We start from the raw sequence: 20,444 nt of genomic DNA on the forward strand, positions 1-20,444 counted from the left end.
GAGGAACATTCCTGAGCCTCACCTGGAATCAGATGGACCTGGGTATGGCACTCGGATTTACAGCAAACGTGTGTTGCTGCTGCTGCTGCTGCTGCTAAGTCGCTTCAGTCGTGTCCGACTCTGTGCAACCCCATAGACGGCAGCCCACCAGGCTCCCCCGTCCCTGGGATTCTCCAGGCAAGAACACTGGAGTGGGCTGCCGTTGCCTTTTCTGAAACGTGTGTTAGGGCAGGTCTGGGTGAGCACTCTGAACAGGAGATGGCAGCAGCAGCCACGGTATCTGGGCATCCTTTCCCAGTCCTCCTGACAAGCGGCACTCCACCCCCATCTCTCTGTCCATTCAGGGCAGAGCTTTACCTCCCCAAAGCCAAGCTGTGGGCTCCCGCGACTATTACAGATTGCTCAAATGGAAGGCTGGACAACCAAATGAACAAACTGGGAAGCTGTTACTAAGTCTCATCGCAAAGGAAAGGAGGAACCCCCAGAAGGCACCAACAACCTCTTAGGTTGACATTAGTGGGAGTTTGAGAAAGGACTTGAGATCTGGTGCACAGTCTTGCAGAGAATTGGGGCAAGTTATTTAGCAGAATTGATTCAACCTGTGCCCTCACTTGGCTTAAGGGAGTAAGGAGGTCCTCCTTGCAGACTTCACAAAGTGTCAAATGAGACAAGATCCAGGGAAATCCTGTAAACTATGGCATGCTATAATCATACAAGGAAAGCATTTTTGTTGATTTGTCCCTGTACCTTCAAATGTTCTAGACCGCGTTTTCCCCCTTTGTTATTTTCTTTTTTTCATCCAGGTAATATGACCAGACGCAATTTGACCATGGGTCCATTATTTCCCTGATAATTATAATTTCCCAGGGTGTTACAGCACACAAATTACATTGTAATAGCTCTGAATTCTTTGCTTTATCCTGAGTCTACAATTTTGCTCTCACCCAGGCTCTTGTTATCTATTGTCTTGATTTATGAAAGCTTCTGTTCTCTGATCTCCTCACTTCTTACACCTGCCTCCCTTAAAATTTCTGAAATGTGGCCGCAAGGTCAAATTTCTCATCGTACTAGCATTACATTATCAGGTGTGATCATTACTGTCTTCATAATGCAGGCAGTTCGTTCCACAATAGTCTGTTTAATTCACTAGATAATTGCTCAGCCCTCTCTATATAATCCCCATCCTGTCCCTCATAGGATCCCAGAACCACTGTGTTGTGATTTGAAGGAGCTCTTAATTATATTAATTAAAAATTTATTTCCAGTCAAGTGTGTGATAGACCAAGTGCTGGGTATAAGTTAGGCAGATACTTATCTCACAACCAGTTTCAATTGGAGTGAAAGCAATAGCCGGATAGTTTTCTGGTAACTTCCACATACTGACAGGCCCTTTCCAAAAGTTGGTAAAAGAAAAATCTAAAACTTAAACTATTGCAGAATCAGTTTGGTATTAAGGTAGAAGATTGAAGACGTGTGCAAACCACAACAATTTTTGATGCAGTCAACAAGACAGAGATATATTATTTCATTTTGCTACACTTGTGACCTAGAGTGTATTATATCCACAGTAAAATTAGAACTAGACTCTGGTACTTGACTAGCCAAGAGGTACAGAAATTTCCAGCACAGCTTTATTAGTGAGTGGGATATAACAAGACCATAATCTAAAGCCAGTGCTCAGTTTTATTATTCATTGCTGCCTTGATCATTTCTCTGCACTCATTTGGCTTGAAGGCACAGACATTCCCTGTTGATTATCTCGACTTGGCAGTGGGGCTCTGCTACGCGTTTTGATTCCTAATATGGCAACAGGAGAGGGTTTTGTATGAGTTCCAGCAAGTTTCTCTGGGCTTGCGGAATGCAGTGAGGAAAAATTCCTGCAGAGATGAAAACATGAACATTTGCATTGATAAGGAGAAAAATAAAAGAAAGAAAAAGAGGATGTCCCCCTTAAAAAATTTTTTCCTTCTTTTCTACTCAGGCCACTTTCATTTCTAATAATGTCTTACAGTTGGAGGATGGAAAGAATTAACTTTATGTTTTTTAATTGCCTATATTGCCAGACCATTTCAAAAATCATTTCAAAATGCCTGAGTGTTTTTGTATAGAAGCAGAACTGACAAAAGAAACTTTTCATCATCATCAAGGTTTAAATCCTTGAAGCACCCAATCACATTCCTCTCTAAATTGGCCACATAATGATGAAATCTGGGAAAATAAGGTACAAATCCCCAAAAGAGAATAATAGATGACATCCATTGATGGTAGAAATTATACTGTTCCTCTTAATTTTTGTAGCAATAAGACTTGATGCTAAAGAATCCATGTATCATTTCAGAGGTCAATGCAGTTTTTCTCTCAAACTCATAAGTTGGTTCACAGAAATATTCATTTGGCAAAAATTCCTTTAACAATACATCCCAGATGATAAACTTTCCTTTAGTAATTGGCTCTTTTTCCTAAATGCATTTATTAAAAGCTTCTGTACTTTAAAAAGCCACATTTGCTCTGGTGTGAAAATGTCATTATTCTCATCATCATTAACATCCATCTAATGTTTAACTCGTATAATTAAGAATTCTATTTGGCAGCTATTGCTATTATAATTGGCTGTATCAACCTTTGAGATCATGTCCAGATAGGCTTATCTGCTGCATCCAAAAGAAATCAACTAATGAGAGAGTCATCTAGAAATTCAAGAAATTACATCAAAAGTATGGTTTTAATGAGGTTCCCTATTCTTTCTTTTTCTGGACAACCAGTTGTAAGAAGCCCTTCCATAAAGGGTTCTGATCAGTTAGCAACAACCACAAACACAATTAGTCTATATAATAGTTAGGCTTGGGCACAGCAACAAATAACTGAAACCCCTGAATAGCAGAGCTTTAAAGGAAGTAGAAATGTATGATTCCATAATATGAAACAGAATGAAAGCCGTCAGTCCAGAGTTGACACGACGCCTCCATGTGTCGCAGGAACCTACAGCTGTCTTTCTCCTCTACCATCCTCTGCACGTGGCTTCCATGTCATGGACCCCTGTGGCCACAGCTACATCCATGTGAGAAGGAAAAGGGGGGAAAGAAAGGAAACTCAGGCCCTTCAGTGAAAATTCTTCAAGTCCCACGTGGTATTTCCACTTACGTCTCAATGATCTGAATCTAGTCTTGAGCACCTTACCTGCCAGGGAGCTGGGAAAAGTAGTTTTTTATTCTGGCAGTGTGCCCACCTACAATTTGGGATGCTAAAACTAAGGGCGCGGGGTGAAGTGGATGCTGGAGTAGGCAACACACAGTATCCATCATGGATTCCCAGGCTCCTTGACTCGCTATCATTGTCAGTCGTAGGAGACTTAGCTTCCCCGTGAACACTCATATCAATTAATTTAATTAGAAGTAGCCTTTGTTTTTCACTAACGTAAATATAAATTATAGAATTTTTGAAAATGCAGATAATTAGAAAAAAATTTAAACTATCTTGAATTTCACCACTCAGAAATAATGGAGTTAATTTTTTTAGTACATAATTCTAGGCCTATCTTTATGCACATCTGTATACCTATATACTTTGCATTATGAAGTTGGAATATACAAAACATGCTAATTTTTAATCTACTTTTGTTAACAACATGATGTTGCGAACATTATTCTGCATCAATAATTTTTCAACGTTGTTTTAAATGACTATAGATTATTTCTTTATGTGATTTTTACCATAGTTTATTTAACTAACATCCAACTGTTAAATTCTTTAGTCATTTCTCATTTTTCTGTATTATAAGCCACACTGCAATTAATAGGACTTCACTCATACTTCAGTTGGTAAAGAATCCACCTGCAGTGCAGGAGACCCAAGTTTGACTGCTGGGTTGGGAAGATCCCCTGGAGAAGGAAATGACAACCCACTCCAGTATCCTTGCCTGGGAAGTCCCATGGACAGGGGAGCCTGGCGAGCTATATAGTCCATGGGGGCCACAAGAATCAGACACAACTTCGTGACTAAACCACCACCACAGTTATTATCTTTGACACTACCTCTTTTCTCATATCCTCAATTACATCCAAAATATACCTTAGAAGGCGTATTTTCCACTCAAAGATATGCATATCTTAAGGCTTTGGCATGCCAAACTCCCCTTTAGAAAGAGTGTTAATATTCTACATTGTTATTGCCCTCCCATCCTAGTAGATGACTGCACACTTTGACCAACAATGAACATTATATAATTTTTCTAAGTCTTTGCCAATCTGATAGAACCAACTCAGGAGTCTCATTTTTATTTGGATTTCTTTTATTTGGATTACCATTGTATTGGAACATTTCCCCCTGCCTTAGATGTAGCCTTCTTTATTACTGTGAAAAGATAGGACATGAGAGAAAGAGGTTCGTGAACTCAAATTTGGAAATACTAACTTTGGTCTGAAAGGAACAAGACCCTAGCCATGGATGAGTCATGTATGCTTATGAACGGCAACTTTAGAGAAGAGGTTTCCTTCCATTTCAGTGGCACTCAGTGAAGATGCCACCTGACCACTTCAGATAAGGTACCTCAGTTTGTTTTCCCATTGTTTAAGAAAGAAGCCACCCTGATCTTGGTTCATTTTGCCTTGATCTTGATAGACAATCCTTCCCATGTAACTTGTGAGTTTTCTCCTAGCCGAGGCATTCCCTTGAGTTGACTGTCAAGCTCTTGTCTCCGTGGAGAGGCAGGTAAAATTATTCAGAGGATCTCCAATTTAATTAAGTAGTCAGTGAACCACAAGATCTATCTGCTAATTATTTTCACGCAAAATACTTTCCTATCTAAATTTGTAACTGAGCTGCCAGCAACGCTATGGCTTTAAGCATCTGAGGGCGTACGGCATTTCACTGCCTCAAAAGCCAGGGCGATATAAGTAGCCAGATCATTTCCTGATGTTTGCTAAGCAGAGAACTCCACATATCTTAGACACAAATTCTCTATGAATGGGACTGAGGTACTTTCTTGCTTGTGAGTTATATCCATTGTTCTGGAACAGTTTATCTCTGCAGATTTTTAATCCTCTCTTTGTGTCTAGAAGCCAGTTAGTAAATCAAGAGTTAATATAAGAAGTCGCTTGAACACCACAGAATTCCCAGTTAGATCGTGGAGACAAAACTTCAGACCATCACATGCCTGAATACTAAGGTGCAACGAAAATAGGAAGAATGAAAATAGACTTCATCTTCAACCAGCAGAGCCAAAAATTAAACACTGAACCACAACTCTCTCTTTTTCTCTGTGAGCCTAACAATTCTCTTCCATACATGTAAGGAAAACGAATACTCGTTTTTGTTCACAGTTTAGGCTAGATGTTGTACAGTGACTCATACAGAGCACACCCCTGTGAAAATTTAGCAGCCAATAACACGGAACACTACAGACCCATCAGACTGTAAGACATGGTGGCAGTTGCCCATCCTCCCAACTGTCTCACTGGAGTCTTTTTTCTCCTTCTATGGAAGAAGCTATTTAGAGTTAAGCATCATTAAGCAAAATGCAAAGGAAGGAGAAAATGAATATGGGTTAATTGCATTCTGGATGCCATTGAACCATAGTTGGGATAAATTATTATCATGGTATAAAAAACACATTGTGCATTCCAGGAAGACAGATAATTTGGTGAAGCTGGAGTATGGGTATGTAGCAGGAAGTGGCTGCAGATGAAGACTCTGAGTATGTGTGTCTGTGTGTGTGTGTGCGCGCGCGCACGTGCATGCACACTCATTGCGTGTTTGTTGACAGGCTGCGAACACATACTTCATGCTAGGAGGTCAAGACTCTGTCCTGAATCAAGACTCTCCCAGGACAGCTGTGTCTGCTGTGCAGGACTGTCCCCCTATATGCAACCTGGCACATGCTGTGTGATCTCTCTTTGCCACACAAAGAAGCCCTACCTGCCAAACTGGCACAGAAGTAAAACCTTCATTTGCTGTCAGTCAGTCTGCAGGGCAACAGGGCACACTATGACGGGAGCAGCTGTGATTACGCTGAAGACCTCTTCCTACCATCAATGGCCTGGAAAGAAAAGGGATGCTGTCAGTATGAATAAAGGGCAGATAGGCACCAACCCTAAAGCAATGAATTTTTTATAATAGGAGTGAAAAGAAGACAGTGAGGGCTGCAAGAATCACAGGAGGCTTCTCGCAGGCCGTGATGCTCGCTACCCCTGCCAGCCTTACGGCAAAACCTCCAGGGTCCTAAAGAACCAAGTGGCAGCCGGGCTGTAGGGGAACCCTGTCTTCAGCAGGGATACAGTGATGGGCAATACGGACACATCTCTGATGTCTCGACCACCACAGGAAACACAGGGGCTGTGCTTATCTGCGGCATCTGGTTAGGGTGTCTGCTCACAAAGGACCTAGATAACCGCCCTTTTCCCATGGCCTTTCCCAGTTTTTCATTCTATGTACTTGTGTATCTTGAATAGGTTGTTTAAATTCATTTTTTAATTTATAAAAGTAATGTGTTCATGAAAAAAACAGTAAAAACAGACCTGGAGTGTAAAGTCCCTCTCCAACCCCATAGCCAACCCTTCTAACCAGAGATAACCACTGTTTCAGGTAAATCCTTCCAGAAATTTTCCATGTGCATATATGCATAGATTCTATATTATGTATAAATATCATCATACATTTTTTACTTTTTAAAATGTAATTATGTTTATAGTTATATCTCTATAATGTAGATTTAGAAGGAGCTTGACAAAGGCCATCTGGCTGACAAAAGGTCTGGAAGCTCTGTTGTAAGATATTTAGATAAAATGGAACATCAAGGGCCCATGTCTAAGAAAGGGGAGTGCTGTGAGGTAGGGAACAGTAAAGCCCCACCAAGAAATTCCTTGGCTTTACCACTGAGGCGTGTCCGCATGAGCACAGAGCAATTGCCTACCATTTTCGTGTGTGAATGGACAGTAATTTTTAAATCATTCCCTAGTAGTAGATACATAGAGATTGTTTGCCTTCACAAACAATATTATTTTGAATCTCCTTTCACATGTACCTTTGAATACTTGGGCTTCCCAGGTGATACGGTGGTAAAGAACCCAACTGCCAATGCAGGAGATGCAGGTTCGATCCCTGGGTCGGGAAGATTCCCTGGAGGAGGAAATGGCAAAGTACTGAAACTGTTCCAATATTCTTGCTGGGATAATCCCATGGACAGAGGACCCAGGAAGGCTAGAGTCCCTGAGGTTGCAAAGAGTCGGACACGACTGAGCATGTATATATAGCTATCTTGGATACTTAGGCAAGAGAATTTACAGCCTGAAAACTTCCAAGCAGAATCCCTGAGTGGAAGGGGATGTGCATCTGAAACGCTGATAAATGTTGCCAAACTGCCCTCCCCGGATGTTCCAGTTAACAGTCAATGGAAGAGACAGTCTGGACATTTTGGGGTTTCTTTGTAGAAAGTGCTGAGCTATGCCACCATACAACTCGTTCTGCCAGCCTCAGCCTATCTGCAATCCGGATCCCAGCCATGCATGCAAATTCCGCTTTCTCTGAACTTTGAAGGTCTCCAGGCGGTTTGCATAAGCAGTACAGCTCCGTTGGAATGGCAGTCAGGGCCATTCACACTACAAATCATCTGTGTGTTAGTTTTCTGGAGTGTGAATAGATACTAAAGGATTTTCATTCCAAACCTAGGGAATATTCTATTGAGAAAGTAAACTAATGAGAAGGAGGGAATTGTGAAGGTTAAGTCTGAGCTGCTGTTGTCACAAAGACAGAAAGAAACAAAGCAGAGGCAAGGTCAGGAAGTTGAAGAAGTGGTTCCCTGATCACTCTGGTCTCCTGGCAGACACTCGCCTGAAAGAGGAGACAGCAACAAGGCTGAGGGCAAAGCCAAAAAGTCCAACTCCTTTGCTTTTTTCCTCTCATGTTCAAACACTGGGTTGGCCAAAAAGTTTGTTTGCGTTTTCCCATATCATCAAACAGAAAAACTCAAAAAGAACTTTTTGGCCAACCCGGTACTGCTCAGAAACATGAACAGTCATTGTCCTTAGCATCTGATGTTTATATTTATGACTCCTCTTCTAAGTAGATTTGTTGCAGGAAGAGGGACCTCTTCCAGGGCCCGAAACTGGGCTCTTGTCTAACACTCAGAAATGAATTGTCCGAGGAGACACATGTGCTGACAAAGCAAGAGAGTTTATTGGGAAAGGGCACCTGGGTGGAGAGCAGCGGGGTAAGGGAACCCAGGAGAACAGCTCTGCCGCGTGGCTCGCAGTCTCGGGTTTTATGGTGATGGGATTAGTTTCCAGGTGGTCTTTGGCCAATCATTCTAATTCAGAGTCTTTCCTGGTGGCGCACGCATCGCTCAGCCAAGATGGATGCTAGCGAGAGGGATTCCGGGAAGTGGACGGACACGCAGTGTCTCTTTAGACCTTTCCCGAACTCTTCCTGTTGGTGGTGGCTTATTAGTTCCGTATTCCTTATCAGGATCTCCTGTCATAAAACAACTCATGCAAATGGTTACTATGGTGCCTGGCCAGGGTGGGCGGTTTCAATCAGTGTGCTTCCCCTAACAGATATGAGGTTTTACATTCATGCTTTCGTGATAAAATAACAGATAATCACATTTTCAAAGGTATAAAAAATTACAGCATTGGTAATTTGGTTTCATGTTTTGTCAAATATCTTGTTTTAAATGCAGTTAATAATAAACTAAGCCTTCTCATACACCATTAGTGTTATTGACCAAAAGGTGAAAATGGAAGTGAAAAGACTGAATTCAATTTTTTGTTAAGAGAATGAATAAAAAACAATCAGCCTCATTAATATTTCAAATAACAGACAATTGGAAATCTATTTCTGCTCTTATAAGTTTGGGACTAACAAATTCTTTTACCAATGTGCTACTGATAAACAGAGGTAGAAAAGGTTTGATATGCTCTAGAAAACAATTACACCTTCAATGAAATGCGACATGAACAGCTCTTTTGTGGCCAGTAAGGAAACCATACTTTGTAGTCATAAACAACAAAACTACAACAAAAATCTGGAGAGATATGTGTGTATGTGTGTGTAAGTATGTGTGTGTGTGTGCGTGTACATATTTTCTGTGCTTTGTTTCCTGCGAAATTGTACGACAGCAATGCATTTTTAAATTTAAATTAAATTATAAAGTGTGTATCAATTATCAGCCATCAAATTATAAAGTGTGCATCAAGTATCAGTCATTAAAAGTGTCCATGTAACACAATTTGAGGCAGCACAAAAAAAATGGAACAAGAAACATTTTCATCCGGTCTTACCTGCTTCTATGATTCATCATGGATACCTGTGTTTTCCTCCTAATCCTGTTTTCTTGAATTTTTGATTTAGGATCAGGTATTTGAAAATTTTGATCTGAGGTTTGTTTATGTATTGGTTTTTCTTCTTCCAGTGATATACAGCATATTTCTAAAGGGCTTTTCAAGGAAACGGGAGTTGTCAGTGGTGATAAGTCCTGTTGCTCAGGCCTCGCAGATAACCCCTGTCCCCACCTCCATCTCCCCCGCGCCCCCCCCCCTCCCCCCCGACTCCGGGGCTGCCTGGGTTCAGGTCTCACCACTTCTCTGTGATGGTAATAGCCTCCCACACCCGGGGCCCTGGGCTCCTGCCCTGACCTTCCTTCCATCCTCCCCACTCCTGCCGGTGCTGTCTTCCTAAACCAAAACTCTCACTGTGCCACTCTCCTGCTGAAAAACCTTAATTGGCTTTAATTAGCCTCTCACCACCTTCAGGATGAAACCCAAATTCCTGAGAAAACTCCACAAGCCCCTTCGTGACCAGGCTCAGGCCTGCCTCTCTGGACGCCAGCGTTTGCTCCTCGTTCACCGTCGGCCTGAGCTGAGACAGCCCGCGCCTTTCACACACAGGCGGTACTCTCACAGGACGGTCATGCTCCAGCCTCCAGCCAGGAGAACTGGTATTTCATCCTCCAACATGGTGCTTCTCGGGCCTTCGTGCCCATATGAATCTCCGGGGGACCTTGTTAAAATAAGATTTGCTGCTGGTCTTCTGCAGCAAAGTTCTACAGCAAACAGGATGGGGCCTGAAGTTCTGCATTTTTATCAAGCTCTCAGGTCATGCTGAGGCTGCTCAAAACCCATGCTGACAACAAGGCTCTGAAAACATTAGTCATCCCTCCCTCTGTGGAAACACTCCTCCCTTCCAGAGCTGGACTGCATGGAGCTCCCTCTGTCCTCAGTTTACACCCTGAGTATAGAGGGTACGGCCTTCCACATCTCATACTATCGTGATTGCTTGGTTACGTGTCCATGGGAGAGGCCTGCACTGGCCATCCCAACCACAGTAACCGGTGGCCCAGAAAGTTGCTCAACGGTCTATCAGGACCACAAACATAACAGCTGCAGCTCAGCAGTCCTCAGTGCTGGATGAGTGTAAGACTCACGGGAAAGTGACAGCTAGAAAGTGTGAACACCAAAGGCACCGGCCCAGACCAACCGAGTCAGAATCTCTGGGAGTGGCCCAAGGAATCAGTAGTATTTCAAACTCTCCAGTGATTAAAATGTGAAGCCAGTGTTGACAGACACTGACAGAGGATGTCACCTCACTGGATGCTTGAAATGCCCTCCAGGGGCCTCCAAATGGGACCTCAAGCCTCACCTTTGGAGAAGGCGATGGCATCCCACTCCAGTCCTCTTGCCTGGAAAATCCCACGGACGGAGGAGCCTGGTAGGCTGCAGTCCATGGGGTCGCTGAGAGTTGGACACGACTCAGTGACTTCACTTTCACTTTTCACTTTCATGCACTGGAGAAGGAAATGGCAACCCACTCCAGTGTTCTTGCCTGGAGAATCCCAGGGATGGCAGATCCTGGTGGGCTGCCGTCTATGGGGTTGCACAGAGTCAGACACGACTGAAGCAACGCAGCAGCTGCAGCAGCAGCAGCCTCACCTCAAGCACCCAACTTACTGACCTCTGAGTCTTATCCATGATAGCCAAATACAAGCAATCCAGGATGTTTCACCTTCTTCCTCACGCAGCAGGCACTCACAGTGCTACAACTGAGGATGTCTTTATTTCCGCCCACATCACTCAGTGTTCATCAAGTTCAGAGAGAAGGTTTCCTTCAACAGAAGGAAACTGACGTCGTTTGGAACCCACAGCTCCAAACCCACCAAGTCCCCTTTTTCCTAAGTCTGCCCAGCCTGCCTTGCTTTCCTCTCCTCTACCTGCACCCTCTCTGAATGAACCCCTCAGTCGTGATGATGAGCTCACGCCATCTGGGCGCGGTCAGGTGGGAGCTTGATTAACAGGCAAGTCAGGCGGGGTCACATGGGCTGCCTCTGAAGGTAACATGGGGCATCTCAGGTCCGTGGGATTCAGTTACCTTTGGAAGCACAGACTGGCTCAGTGTTAGCAGTCATGCTACCAAATGTGAAGGGGCCCTCACGGCAGGGGCTGCAGACATCTTAGTCAAATCTGGATCAGAGCTCCTCGGTTGTTTTTATGAAATATTTCAGGCCTTACGACGTTACGTATAATACAATGAATACTTACATACCCAGTACACAAGAGAAACCAAGCTTAGCACATATAGTCACCCCACCTTGAGCACCCTTTCCGGTCCTTTTGCTCCCATTCTGTCCTCAGAGGTAACAGTTAATCAAATTTCTTAAATTTGATGTTTGTGATTCTCAGCCTAGTTTCATGTTTTATGTTCATTATTCTTAAGTATGTTTTTATTACACATATAGTTTGTTTTTGCATGTCTTGAGTTATATAAATGACATCATACTCTATGCATTTTATGTGTTTTCAAACTTTATATATATATAAATGGAATCATATTATGTGGGCTGCCCTGGTGGCTCAGACGGTAAAGAATCTGCCTGCAATGCGGGAGACCGGGGTTGGATCCCTGGGTGGGGAAGATCCCCTGGAGAAGGGAATGGCTACCCACTCCAGTATTGTTGCCTGGAGAATTCCATAGACAGAGGAGCTTGGTGGTCTACAGTCCATGGGGTCACAAAGAGTCAGACAGGACGGAGAGACTAATACACACATACGTCATATTAAGTATCCTTATGCAGAAATGTATCCAAATTAATATTCTTGAGATGTATTCATATTGATTAATGTAAACTTGCTACCTTTAAATTGCTGTACAGGATTCCATGGTAGGACTATACTCCTATCAAGGTTTATACTTTGCTGTTAATGAGCATCTGGGTTGTTTCCAATTTCTTACTGTCACAAACAGTGCAACAGGGGACGCTCCTATACATGTCTCCTGATACAAAAATGGACGAATATCTCTAGGTCGTTTATGTAAGAGTGAGATTTCTGGGATATAGGGAATGTGCCTCTTCAACTTTTCTGCGGCTGCTGCTGCTGCTAAGTCGCTTCAGTCGTGTCTGACTCTGTGCGACCCCATAGACAGAAGCCCACCAGGCTCCTCTGTCCCTGGGATTCTCCAGGCAAGAACACTGGAGTGGGTTGCCATTTCCTTCTCCAACTTTTCTAGACATTACCAAATAACACCCCTCTGTCAACACTGATTTTGTTTACCATTTTAACTGGTGTGTTGTTCCCAAAATGTCCTGCAGGGGGCAGCATATCCTGATGATTCCTGTTGTTTCGGCTGCATTCCAGTTAGTGGGTCCCTTCCTTCACTCCTTGAAATCCTTTGACCTTCCCTAAGTTAGTTACTCCTTAACCTTATCTTCATCAGCTCCCTGGTGATATCTTACAAGTACAGACATATATAACACTACTTGAAAGCCGAAAGCTCCCTCCCACCTTTCACTCCACATTCCGGCACCTATCTCTCTCCTAATAGGGTGGGAGGAAAATAGAGACAACTCAGACTTGAATATAAATACTTGCTCCAGTTCAAAGTGGCATAAGAGAGGATGTGAGTAGACAGCAAAGTCTTCCAACCATTCTCCAGCGTCGTATATAACCTAATTAGAAGGCATTGCACACTGTCAGAAACTGTTTATGTAAATTGGAAAATTACTGAGAAGTAGGGAAAAGTATTGCAAAGCAGCGGTGGCTTTGTCTTTCTTCTGGAATAGAAGATGTGTACTCCTTTGCCTTCTTAGTTACATCGTTCTTAGTTCCCAAAGGAAGAAAAAGAGTGTTTGGATTCAGTACACCTCCTCGAATGTCTATCATTTGTACTGAGCTAGTCCTGCCACGTCCAGAGTTCCACAGTGGGAACGCAGCCTTCAGAGATGCATTCCTTTCAACAAAGCAGATGTGAAATTGAGCTGTGCTTAAGGATTGAAAATGGCTGCTTTAGGAGAGAGTTTATTATTAGTACTTTCAAAGTAGTCTGACTGTCACCCCTCTGCTGGGAGTATTTTTTTCTTCCTGTACCTGGATTTTTAAATGTCAATACTTTAAAATGAATGAATGAATGATAAAGTTGTATTACTGTTCCTAAGGGGGAAAGTAGGCAAATAAATATGATTTGCTTTGGATTGGCTATGGTTTTGAGTTATTAAATCTTTTCCCCCTCCATTATCATAGATTTCTCCAAATGGGATCTCTTTTAGCAAGATGTTAATAGGTGTTCTGGGGAGTAAGATTTATGTCAGTAAAAATGTTGGGTTACAGAATGTTTTTTAAAGGAAAATCAGGTTTCTCTAATGCGGAAATTTCTTAGAGTCATTTATTTGCTGATGTGTGTTATAAATCTCTGGGTTTGCCTGGTGGCTCAGATGGTAAAGAACCTGCCTGCAATGTGGGGAAACCTGAGTTGGATCCCTGGGTCGGGAAGATCCCCTGGAGAAACGAATGGCTACCCACTCTGGTATTCTTGCCTGGAGAATTCCATGGACAGAGGAGCCTGGTGGGCTACAGTCCATGGGGTTGCAAAGAGTAGGACATGACTGACCGACTAACACTCTCACACTTTACTATAAAGCTCTCAGGCGAGACTGGCAGGCTCTGCGTTTCTGAGTGGTTTGACTGCGGTTCCCCTTTCCGTGAAACACCGGACAGGGTTAGAATTCAGAAGACATGCTTTAGAAGATGCAAGGATAGATATTCTAAGGCTGGCTACCCCATCATCCCAAATCACTGAAACCAGAGATTCATGAGACCCAATTACCTGTTATCCTCGACTGACACTCTTTCACAATAGAATATGTCTTGACATGTTGGTTGGCATACACATTGCTTCTGTGTTGAATGTATCGTGGAGATCTTTGAGGGCAGCATAATTTTTGCTTCCTTGTCTGTGATTTGTTTTTTTTTTTTTTTTTCCTGCTTCAATGTGTGAGGAATGTCTGTGTTCTTGAACTTCAATTATTCGTTCAGGGATATGCTTGCAATGTTAAACATTCCATTATCAATATGTCCGAGAATGTGGTATACTCTTTCAATCTGTGGGCTTGTCTTCAGTGATACTTCCTTGTATGATATTTGCAGATTCTCCTCCTGTTCCATTTATTGGAGGCTCTTTTTCAGGGACCCTCAATTATGTTAAGTGCTTTGGAACTCCGATCTATTACCTTCTAATTCCTTTGCTCCCCTTGTATTTATTTACAAGCCTTTCTTCCAGGTCACTAATCTTTTTTGCAGCCATGTTTACCGCATCCCCTGTTATATCATCTTTACTTGTTGTGTATAATACTGTTTTTGTCCTCAACCTTTGTAATTCTGTAGCTTTCCTGTTGCTCTATCATCCCATCTTTAGTCCATATTTTTCTGAGTGCATGTTCTCATTAACTTGATTCATAGCACAGAGCCTGTCTGAGGAATTCTGTTTTGTGCTTTGGATTTTGTTTTCTTTAAGAGTGGGGGTTTTATCATCCCTCTGCACGCCAGGTTCCTTTCTCTTAAAGGTTGATTCGTTTTGTTTGCTTTTGTTTGGGCGCGTTGCCTTAGCACGTCTGCATATTTACTGCAGTTTTGTTCCCCTATCTTGTTCTATCCAGAGCCTCTCTTTGTTCTGATCTAGAGCACATGACTTCTCCTTGACTCCGTTTCCACGACTCTGATTTATTTCCCCACTGAGCTGTGGCTTGAGAACTCGGTGTTGACTACCACTCACTTTCCTGTAGACTGAAGGGAAAGGGCGGCCCTCTGAAAGCTGCATGGCGCCTGTGTGAATTAACTCCTGCATTCTCCTTTCTCCTCTGGAATTCGATAGGTGCTTTGAACTGTTTGAACCCCTCTCTACAATCAGGACTCATATCCACCCTGAAGGGGAACACTGGGATTTTTTTTTTCCCCACAATCATTTGACACCTTTTGATTACGTCTTCTCTGCCAGGCATTATTCTAATCCAGGCACTGGGAACAAGTGAGGAAAAAATTCCCTTTCTCTTGAGTTTATAGTCATTGTAGTATCTTGACTGATACAATGTCCCACCCAAAAGAACTTGCCCACTTCTGCCTAACGGCCATTCCCCTACCCCTCAGTCCAAAGAGGAGAGAAAATAAGAACAGTAATTCAGCTCGACTTTCTCTAGACTTGAGGGCCGTAACGAAGGCTTGCGATTCATTGAATTTGCCAATGAAGCTTCAGAGCGGCAGGGAGGTAGGTCAAGGTTGGGAGCTACCCGGCGTTGCTCCAGAATCTCTCTTTTCTTGGCCTGCATTTTGCACGTGTGTGCACACACACATGAATTTGTTTTGTTTTCTGTGTCCATACTATTAGGTGGCACACCTCTCCCTAATTTGGTAGCTGGTTTATTTGGGGGAGGATAAAGCTAGTGTTTCTTAGAGTTGGCACTCACTTGTTAAAAACTATTTATTTATCTTTGGCTGTGCTGGGTCTTAGCTGTGGCTCATGGGCCCAGCCACTCTGCAGCATGTGGGGTTTTAGTTCCCCCGACCAGGGATCGAGTCTGCGTTCCCTGCCCCACAAGGCAGATTCTTAACCACTGGACCACCAGAGAAATCTGTCCAGCATTCACTTTTTTAGTTGTGAGAGAAAGAAGGGATGATTGCATGCTCTGTTTTCACTCTATTGCATTCAGCTGGAGGCCTCAACCTTTTCTTTTTCACTCTAATTAAATACTCTACCTGTGACCTGCAAATATAAGATTGCCATGAAGAGCTCCTTCCTCAAAATCATCCAAGTATTTTAAGGCTCAGATAAAAACAACATCGAGCTGAAGTGGTTCAGTTGGGTGGTGCGCCAGCTCCTCTTCACTAAAAAGCATTCAAGGACTTGAATTTGAGTGCACTTCTAAGAAGTTGGTTAGTCTTACCCCTGGACACTAAAAAAAATGGATTCCTTCACATCTAGGAAACACACTTGTCAGGAGAGTTCTTCGATTTCATGATACCTTATGCTCAAGATTTTTCTTGCACAAGGCCATAAGAATCCAATCTCTCCTCTTAGTATATCAAACGCCTACACAAATAGTAGCAGACAGAGACAGGAAGTCAGAATAAACCTGTCTCTAGACTTCAGCTAAGATATGGGCCCCGGGTCAGCATGAGAAAACCCAAGTGTCTAAAGCTATCTATTTGCCAAACCTAAGTGAAGAAATAACCAAACACGTATGCCCTTATTGTATATAGTAAGGGATTGTACATTTATTGTATATAGTAAGAGGTTGTGTGTATATAGTAAGAGGTTATTATCTCCCAAATAAAACACTTAGTTCAGACTGTGAAGAAAGCATTTGATAAATGCTGTACTTAGAATGGAATTTGAATGGCACTAGATTGCATCTTCTCGTCACTACCATGCTTCTAATGTAATTTCCCCTAACCAGAAATGTAATTCTTAGCCAGTTGCCTTGAAAGCTGGTTACCTTGGAGATGATTATCAGTATCATGATGACCTATTTAGGGGAATTTCTGCATTGCCAGAAAACAAATAACCATAGAGAGAGGTTACATACAAAGGAATGATGCTCTTTTCCTGAAAGTGCCTTTACAAACAAATGTTGTAGATGTGATATGATGTGGGTGGGTGGGGGTGGGGGTGGGTGTGTGTGGTGTGGATTATCTGGAATAAGGATTTGCGAAGGTGTATGGGGAATGACAGCTGTACTTAAAGCACTTTAAGAGCACAGAAGAAAGTAAGCCCAACAGCAGGAATAAGCATACAGACATCTCCCCTCTTGCTACAATTTGAAATGCATGGACATGCTTGTATTGATTTATCTGCAGTGTTAACATAGCTTCCATTTGCCCAGTTTCTTTTTCTTGCCTGGGCTCTGTTTTTTGAGGATTTTCTAGGGGTGCTGGAGTGTGGCTGACAGCTGGTTGGTAAGGATTGATTTTTACAAACCAGTTGATTGACCATTAATACTTCCTGAATAAACTTGATAGCTGTTGTTTTGATTTGCTCAGAAATATGCCACAAAGTCCACGCTGTAAATTCTATTTGGTTTCCCATTTTTCCATGAAACTAATGTTTGTGATTATAGACTTTTTAAGTTTAAATGTTTTTCATTAATCATTTCACTGCCCATTACTGTCCATTTCACTGCTTCACCTGTCCATTAATGCCTTTTTTTTGATAAATTTTTCATACTACTTTAATATGGACCTTAAAAATTCCAGTGATAAATATTAATCCTTTACTATGATTGAAGATGGAGGGGAAAAACAACATAACATAAACCAAGCATTATCCAAGATAGGACCAGTAGACCTAAATTTCCAAATTTAATATTTGTTCTTATGTTTTCAGGTGAAAAAACTCTCATTCATTGTAACTTCCTCCAAGGTGATAGCAGTGTGTCCATATTTCTCACCATCTTTTCAGATCATCTTGCAAAGCACTGGACATACAACAAATGTTCAATAAGCCTCACTCATCCTATAATTTGCCCTCTGAGAATGTCCAAAACCTTTTTACATTCCAACTCAGTTTTTATCTGTTCGTGTTCACAATGGCCTTCAGCAAGATTACGTAGGAATCTCGCTTTTTTAAAGCAATATGCAGTGAGTCTGTTTTCAGAAAAGATCTTGAGTCAAGGTCAGTTGACTCATTCAGGCCTTATTTTCAATTTCTGTACACAGACTCGTCCTTGGCCTGAAGTCACATCACTCTGAATGGAGGGCAAATATTGAATTCATATAAGTTACCTAACTAAATTCTTTGGACTGTTCTGACTCGCACATTGAAAATACCAACGTGACACCATTTTCTTTCATTTGACTAAATCTAACTCTCTTTCAATATTTTTAAGAGATAAATACACTGATATTTTAATGAATTATTCCTTAGCTAAATTTTAACTCCAAAAGTCTAGCATTGTATTCAAGTTTATCTTGTAAGACTTCTCTCCATCTAACAGTTGTTAGGAATAGTTTTACCTAAAAAGCATTAACGTTACTCATTGGCAGATGGCCTTTGACTCATTTATGCCATGTCCTAAAAGAGGTATCAAAAACACAGAGAGATTTTCCATTTAGATCAGAGCCCATAAATGATCTTAGAACATAATGTCTGCCCTCTTATTCATGTATTCAATAAAGAAATTTAACTGTCCCTTTAAAATGGTCTTCAGACGAACAAGTTGGGAGTTGTTGGAAGTATCTGCACAGCCTGCTCTGGTGGGTTGGGTAGGGATTAACCCTTTTGAAACTAGGCTTGTATCCAAATCATCCAAATAGTTTCAAGATTCAACAGCAGACCTCTCACTCTGCCCAACAATTCCACTAAATTAACTCACTCTGCATTCCCTTGGATGCACTTTCAAGGCAAATCACAAACTTGCTTTAGAATATTCGCTCTCTAATCTTCACTCCTAGAGATGACGGTTCTTAGCATTTAACCCTCATCATCCTTCCCACCCTGACACCAAACTGGGAGCAATGAGAACAGCATGTTCTAACCTCATCCATACCACAGGCAGTTATCCAAGAGAAAAACCATATTTCACCCCCTTTTGCTAGATAAACTTGCTTTACAAACAGGGCATAACTTTCTGAAGAATGATATGGAATAGCTTTCTCCAAGAAGAGTTCATGACTTTATCCCCTCTGCTCTAAGAAAGCTCATGCCCACACTGCTGGTGACCCAAGGCAAATTGTGAGGTTAGCTCACCACAGGTATTTCAGCTGTCAAATTTGATCCACTCTGGAGCAGCACCTGCGAGAGTATTTCTGATGAGAAACTCAGGGGAAAGGCTATTGGATAAATCGACTGTTTTCACCGAGTCTCATTTGCCATCCTTTTCATGGATGATAGTCATCCTTGATGAAGATTATAAAAGGAGAATGCTTTGAATGCTTTGAAATGGAGAGTCAAAGAGCTCCTATGAAGACATGATATAGAGCTGAACTTACAGAGATATAGGGTAGGGGCATGAAGAGGAGGCACGCGATCCCCAAAGTGCATGAAGCACAGCGTATTCAAGATGCTGAAAGGGCCGTGTGGCTGGAACAGCAGGTGTCGGGGGTGGTATCCTGAGAGATGAAAATGGAGGGGTAGAGATTAGCAAGCTCATTCAGGGCCTGTTAGTCTAGTTAAGACGTGGACATGTAAGTTACACTATAATTACTGGGTTCAAAACCATATAAGGAGTTAGGGCGTGTTTTAATCGCCCTCCCTCATACAAAGAATAGAGCCTAAGATTGATCGAGCTCATGGATGCTAGATTAGGAGGAACGTTTAGAGGCCCCGGGTGTCTATGATCACTAATATTAAGTGTCTGACCGTGGTCCCACCACTTAGCCAGGTTCCTTGGCTGTAAAAGGGAGGTGATGGAATGTCTCTCAGGATGGTCACAGAGAATAAATGAGCTTTTTTATATAAAATATAAAGAGTGAATAGTATAGCGCCTAAGAGCTCTTCAAGAATTGGAAAGAATATGCAGTACAGACCTTAGATGTGGGCAAGAAGGAACCTTACCCTGGAACCCAGAGTTTAGAGGACCCACTCTGGCCCTCCTCTCCCTACCCTTCCAGGGAATGAAGAGCCCCTAAGGACTTCCCTGGTGATCCAGTGGATAAGAATCCACCTGCCAATGCAGGGGACAGAGGTTCAATTCCTGGTTTGGGAAGATCCCGCAAACCATGGGGCAGCTAAGCCCATGAGCCACAACTGCCAAGCCCCTGTGCCTAGAGCTCCACAGCGAGAGGAGCCCACTAAGCGCAACAAAGCGGATTCCCTGCCCACAGGAGCCAGCGAGAGCACGCACAGCAGCGCAGACCTGGCGCGGCCCACAGAGGTCCTCAAGACCAACAGAGCATGCGCATCTCAGGGTGACCCAGCGCTCCGTTGTGGACCAGGCTCTGGGTACCACCTGAAAGCAGGTGGGACCCCATGGCTGAGGCGCAGCCTGTGGGGGCTGCTGAATGACACTGGGACATGCCGGCTGCGGTGTCCTCATAAGTGTAGATGGAGCTTCTTAGGGTGTCCATAGGAGTCTAGTGAGGGGAAAAGAGCTGTTTCCACTGCTGAGCCCCAGGGTTCAGAATTCTTGATTTAAAGCTGGGTTTCCTGGTTATTATCAATGTTTATTTGTCAATACATGAGAATAAAAACTACAT

The 20,444-nt window shown here is 42.6% G+C and overlaps 1 protein-coding gene and 1 long non-coding RNA gene across 3 annotated transcripts in view; one reads left to right on the plus strand and one right to left on the minus strand.

Annotated features, from left to right (window-relative positions):
* The window catches only part of SYT1 (synaptotagmin 1), a 631,014-nt gene that overhangs the window by 585,232 nt on the left and 25,338 nt on the right, over positions 1–20,444 (plus strand). The gene's annotated exons all lie outside the window — the stretch shown is intronic.
* LOC138437218 (uncharacterized) lies at positions 1,614–7,113 on the minus strand. The gene is made up of 3 exons (XR_011255825.1): positions 7,019–7,113; positions 5,914–6,034; positions 1,614–1,877 (listed from the first exon to the last, which is right to left on the minus strand). It is a non-coding gene; the product is annotated as an uncharacterized lncRNA (long non-coding RNA).

Source organism: Ovis canadensis, chromosome 3 (assembly GCF_042477335.2).
Source record: "Ovis canadensis isolate MfBH-ARS-UI-01 breed Bighorn chromosome 3, ARS-UI_OviCan_v2, whole genome shotgun sequence".
NCBI classification, from domain to species: Eukaryota; Metazoa; Chordata; class Mammalia; order Artiodactyla; family Bovidae; genus Ovis; species Ovis canadensis.